Source organism: Rhineura floridana, chromosome 2, assembly GCF_030035675.1.
Source record: "Rhineura floridana isolate rRhiFlo1 chromosome 2, rRhiFlo1.hap2, whole genome shotgun sequence".
NCBI classification, from domain to species: domain Eukaryota; kingdom Metazoa; phylum Chordata; class Lepidosauria; order Squamata; family Rhineuridae; genus Rhineura; species Rhineura floridana.
In genome coordinates this window covers 102,960,521-102,966,520 of record NC_084481.1, presented here as the reverse complement: position 1 = coordinate 102,966,520, position 6,000 = coordinate 102,960,521, and the positions used below count along the sequence as shown (strand labels likewise).

Sequence of the window (6,000 nt, the reverse complement as noted above, 5' to 3'; positions counted from 1 at the left end):
GGCATGCAGTCCTATTTTCTGGGATTGCTGTCTCCTGAGAACTATTTACCTTGCTGTGTACCCAAGGGGTCCTATGCCTTTTCTCTTCCTCTGATTTGCTTCCTCCCATATTAAGAGGCAATCATGATGATGATGTGTGGAGCACAAGCCGGCTTTGCTTCAGAAGGCAAGAATGTCTGCTGCTGTGCCTAATGCAAAATTGGCAACGCTAGGCGGCGCCATCACAAAGCAAAGAGTTTCATCCTCACTAATGCAGCCAATTTGCTCATGCTCCATCGCCATATTCAAAGAAATAACACAAGCATGCACAAGAGAAAAAAAGGAGCTGCTATTGGTGTCCCTTGTGAAAGCAGTGAAATATGACCCAACAGGGGGAAAGGCTGCCTATGCAGAAGCTCTCTCTGTGTGAATGGTAGGGTTCCTAGGTCAGAAGCATTCCAAACCCTGAAATTTCATAGGAGAGCCCTAGCGATGTCATTAAGCATGTTGCATTAAGCACCACAGTTGCGTGGAGCATAAAATTCAAACAAAAACATTCCTCTGATTAGAAATTTAGATAGAAATCTTAGCTAAAGAGGAAATCATTACTCCAAGCTGAGTAATAATTGAGAGAGAGAAAACACACATGGCTTGGTCTACCTTCACAGGCAATAGTTTGGGAACAGCAGCAATTGCAGCCACACTTCCCGGTATGTGAATTCTCGGTATGTGAATTCAAGAAACAAACCATCATGCAAATAACAAGGTGCATCATCAGTGGGTTTAAGGGGGTTGAGCTGACCACATGGAACCACTGTTGTTGCTTCTATGGATGTAAGGGAGTAAGGTCAGAGGTAAATTTATTTATTTATTTATTGCATTTGTATACCGCCCCATAGCTGAAGCTCTCTGGACAGTTTACATCAATTAAAAACATTAAAAACAAATATACAAATTTAAAAACCCATTTTTAAAAGCAATTTAAAAACACATGCTAAAATGCCTGGGAGAAGAAGAAAGTCTTAACCTGATGCCAAAAAGATAACAGTGTTGGCTCCAGGTGCACCTCGTCAAAAAGATCATTCCATAATTTGGGGGTCACCGAGAAGGCCCTCTTCCTTGTTGCCAGCCTCTGAGCTTCCCTCGGAGTAGGCACTCAGAGGAGGGCCTTGGATGTTGAGTGTAGTGTACGGGTGGGTTCATGTCGGGAGAGGCGTTCCATCAGGTATTGTGGTCCCAAGCAATGTAAGGCTTGATAGGTTAAAACCAGCACCTTGGATGAAATGCAAAGAAAAAAAGAAAAGACAATGATGATTTCTTAAATGCAATACCATTCCAACCTCAACAAGATTCCTATGAGTAAGGCAGAAAACTCAGCATCCCACAGCCAGTCAGGATTCCTAACCAAAAACCAAAACTAAAAAAAATCCTGGTAGCCAGTCAGCCAAGGTCACAGAAATCCCCATGGAGCACAACCTTACCCAAGGCTGCAGTTATTGCAGAATGCTGTAGCATGATTGCTGATATGAGACCCTATCAACACTGATACCTCTGCTCTGAAATCTGCACTGATTGCCGATTTGCTACGAGGCCAAGTTCAAGGTGTGCTGTCCATGTTACTTGTTCTGCTCTTGTAAGAAATCGATCCTTCAGTGTAGCAGCACTTACACTTTGGAGCTCCCTGCCTATTGACATTAGGGACCTTCATTGTGTTCTTTTCACCACCTGCTAAAAACATTTTTGTTTAGACAAGACTACCTAGGCATGTAGAAGCTATTATGTTTTTAATCCGTTTTTAAATTGTTGTTGGTTTCTAATATTTTGAATGTTTTTAAATACCTGTTTTAACTGTTTTTGCAAATAATTTTATTGTTTTAATTCCTTCTGTAAATGCTCTGAGGTGTTTTTTTTTCAATAAAGCGATATATAAATGTTGTAAATAAAATACATAAATACATTTTGGAGTCACTATGGCCTTGGGATCTCTTTCTACTTTTAGGAAGAAAATAATCTGCCTTATACCAACTCAGGCCATTTGTTACCATCTAGTTCAGTACTGATGCCATGGACTAGCATTGGCTCTCCAGGATTCCAGGCAATAGTCTTTTCCAGAAATTGAATTGTGGACTTTTGCATGCAACACATGTGCCCTACTACTGAGCTACAGCCCTTCCCCTGTTTAAAAGAGTATCTTTTAAAATTGTTTTTTTCAATTCACTAATGAATGCACAGTATACCTAGGAGAGATCCACACAATTCATTTAAAGCACATTCAACACACTTTTGAAGCACATGAATCCCACCACAGAATAATGGGAACTGTAGTTTGTGAAGGGTGGTGGGAGCTATAACTATGAGGGGGAAACTACACTTCCCAGGATTCTTTGGGGGAAGTCATGCGCTTTAAATCGAGTTGGATGTGCTTTAAATATATTGTGATAAACTACTTGATAAACTTTGCCTGCATGTAAATTCTGTTTCTTGACTCCTAACAGAGCAGAGCAGAGGGAGCTGTCTCAGTTGGTCTACAGGTGAGGACATATAAGCAAGCCAGCTTTCAGAGAGCGAGCAAACAGGGAGAGCAAACAGGAGTTTGACAAAAGAGCTGTAGTGAGGAAAGGAAAAGGCCAAAATGGCTCTGAAGCTGCGTGCTCTGAAGGGCTCCATAGCAGCTTGATTGGAAGGGGTGTGGCCTGATAGCTATTGGCTTAAGGGTGTGGCCTGAGAACTGCTGAGGGCAACAAGCAGCAGCTGAGTGTGCTGGGACTTTCATTCTGTTTCCTGGCTCCTAACAGAGCAGAGGGAGCTGTCTCAGTTGGTCTACAGGTGAGGACATATAAGCAAGTCAGCTTTCACAGAGCGAGCGAACAGGGAGAGCGAATAGGGAGAGCAAACGAGTTTGACAAAGGAGTTAGACAGGAGAGGTCAAGGGGGGAGGTCCCTAATAAATAAATAAATTACTAATTCTCCTTGTACAGCGCACCGCATACCACTGGGACTCTCAGGGTTACCCTGAAGTAAATCAAAATATATATAGGGTGTGGACATTCATTAATATTGAAAAAAGAGAGGGGATGTCCCCAGAATGTCAAGGAGGGAAGTTCCAAACTGTATAGATTTATTTGTTTATTTTCTTTAAAAGAGAAAAAAATTCTTCTTAAAATACCCAACGCGTTTCAGCCTTATAACTAGGCTTTCATCAGGGGCTACAAATCAAATATAAAGAACATCATTTTGACAGACATATGTAGGTATAAATTTTCGTTAAAATATCACGTATAATCTTTATATATGCATAAATAATTTTTTTGTTGTTATAAACAACTCCTTAAAAATATCATTTTGTTTACCTATAGACTATATATATATCTAGGTGCACAAATCCATATAAGATACCTTATCTTTCTATACAGTATCTAAAAGATTTTATATTATCAGAAACACTTACATTTATGTTGTTGAAATGCTTTATTCAATAGAGTACTTCTCACTTTCACTATGGATGGCTTCAATATCTTTATGACTATTTCAAACCAGTGAAAACCCTTTAAATCTTTTTTTCATTGAACTACCATATGACCAGAAGGATAATTTTCTTAACCTTTTAGAAGTATAATAGAAAACACTTGTAGAATACTTATGAGTAAAAAAATTTTTGGACTTGAGAAAACCTTTACAACAAAGGAAGAAATGAACATTCTTCAAGATATTTTAACGAAAATTTATACCTACATATGTCTGTCAAAATGATGTTCTTTATATTTGATTTGTAGCCCCTGATGAAAGCCTAGTTATAAGGCTGAAACACGTTGGGTATTTTAAGAAGAATTTTTTTCTCTTTTAAAGAAAATAAACAAATAAATCTATACAGTTTGGAACTACGATTTATAGATGACATCTTTTGTATTTGGAAAGGTTCACCTGAATCATTAGAAAAATTCATAGAATGGATAAATAATAAAGATCCTAATATTCAGTTTGATCATCAATATGACAAAACAGAAATAAATTTTCTAGACTTGGTCATCAGGAAAGAAAATAACCATCTCTATACCACAATGTATAAGAAACCAACAGATAGAAATACCTATCTCTGTTTTGACAGTTCCCATCCAATACCATTAAGATGTAATCTACCACATAGTCAATTTTTGAGGATAAAACGAAATTGTACATTAGAGAAAGATTTTCTTTTGCACTCAGAGAATTTAAAACAACAATTTATTCATAGAGGATACCCTTCCCAAATTGTAGAACAAAATTTTACAAAGGTTTTACATAAAAAACGAATGGATTTAATGAAAAAAACTGATAAACTTCCATCCCAGAGAATACATTGTAATCTCACTTATGACTATGTATCCAATAAATTACAAGGTAGTATCAAAAGAAATTGGCACATAATACAACATATTCCTGGGTGCCAAGACTTGCCACTTTTCTCTTATAAAAGAACTAGAAATTTAAAAGATCTGTTAGTGAATAGTAACTTCAAGAAACATGCACCTCTTCTTACTTGTAATCTCCCTGGAACACGCCCACCAGTAGGACATCATCCTTGTGGATACTGTTCTTTTTGTAAATACACCTTTAAGGTCCAACATTTTATTAACCCAATTGATCAAAAGAAATACATAATACATCACTTTTCAAACTGCAATACTGCAAATGTAATCTATGCAATACAATGTGGATGCTTAAAAATGTATGTAGGACAAACATCAAGAAAAATTAAAATACGGATAGGAGAACATCTAAATAATATAAAAAACAAACAACCAGGAGCACCTTTGGTATCTCATTGCCTGCAATGTTCTGAATATATAAAAATAGGTTTAAAATTTTGGGTTTTACAACAAATACAAGGATCATTTCCCAGTTCTCTTTTATACAAAAAAGAAATAGGATGGATCTTAAGACTCAAGACAGTGACACCTAATGGTCTAAATGAAGAATGTTCATTTCTTCCTTTGTTGTAAAGGTTTTCTCAAGTCCAAAAATTTTTTTACTCATAAGTATTCTACAGGTGTTTTCTATTATACTTCTAAAAGGTTAAGAAAATTATCCTTCTGGTCATATGGTAGTTCAATGAAAAAAAGATTTAAAGGGTTTTCACTGGTTTGAAATAGCCATAAAGATATTGAAGCCATCCATAGTGAAAGTGAGAAGTACTCTATTGAATAAAGCATTTCAACAACATAAATGTGTTTCTGATAATATAAAATCTTTTAGATACTGTATAGAAAGATAAGGTATCTTATATGGATTTGTGCACCTAGATATATAGTCTATAGGTAAACAAAATGATATTTTTAAGGAGTTGTTTATAACAACAAAAAAATTATTTGTGCATATATAAAGATTATAAGTGTATCAAATGAAGAATGTTTTTTCAAGATATTTTAACGAAAATTTATACCTACATATGTCTGTCAAAATGATGTTCTTTATATTTGATTTGTAGCCCCTGATGAAAGCCTAGTTATAAGGCTGAAATGCGTTGGGTATTTTAAGAAGATTTTTTTTCTCTTTTAAAGAAAATAAACAAATAAATCTATACAGTTTGGAACTTCCCTCCTTGACATTCTGGGGACATTACCCTGAAGTAAGACATGACGAAGCACAGGCCACTCCAAAATGAGTAGTTAGAAAGAAACAAAAGGTAGAAGAGAGAATGAACAGGAAGGATACTTCAGTGGTGGTGACCTGCAAGGTGTGTGCCATGTTGGTTTTCTTGCCCGAGAACAACATGGTGTACACATGCAACAAGTGCAAGCTCATGGCACTATTGGAAGAAAAAGTGAAAGGCCTGGAATGGCGGGTGGCCACACTGAGGACTATAAGAGAAGATGAGGAGTTCTTAGACAGAATGCTGGAACAACAGCTGCAAAGAGAAGTGGAGGTGGAAGAGCAACAACATGTGGTAGCAGAAGAGGAGGCTGCTTTGGAGGAACAACGAAGTGGAGGAAACTCCGTGGGAAAGGGTGGCTTTCTTTGAAATGCTACCGGTTCCATGCGCAG

At 37.0% G+C, this 6,000-nt stretch overlaps 1 long non-coding RNA gene across 1 annotated transcript in view; it reads right to left on the bottom strand.

Moving 5' to 3' along the window:
• Positions 1-949: 949 nt before the first annotated feature.
• Positions 950-6,000, bottom strand: part of LOC133376921 (uncharacterized) — a 120,618-nt gene continuing 115,567 nt past the window's right edge. The window contains exon 3 of the long non-coding RNA XR_009760579.1: positions 950-1,252. This is a non-coding gene — a long non-coding RNA (uncharacterized LOC133376921). The remainder of the gene's footprint in view (positions 1,253-6,000) is intronic.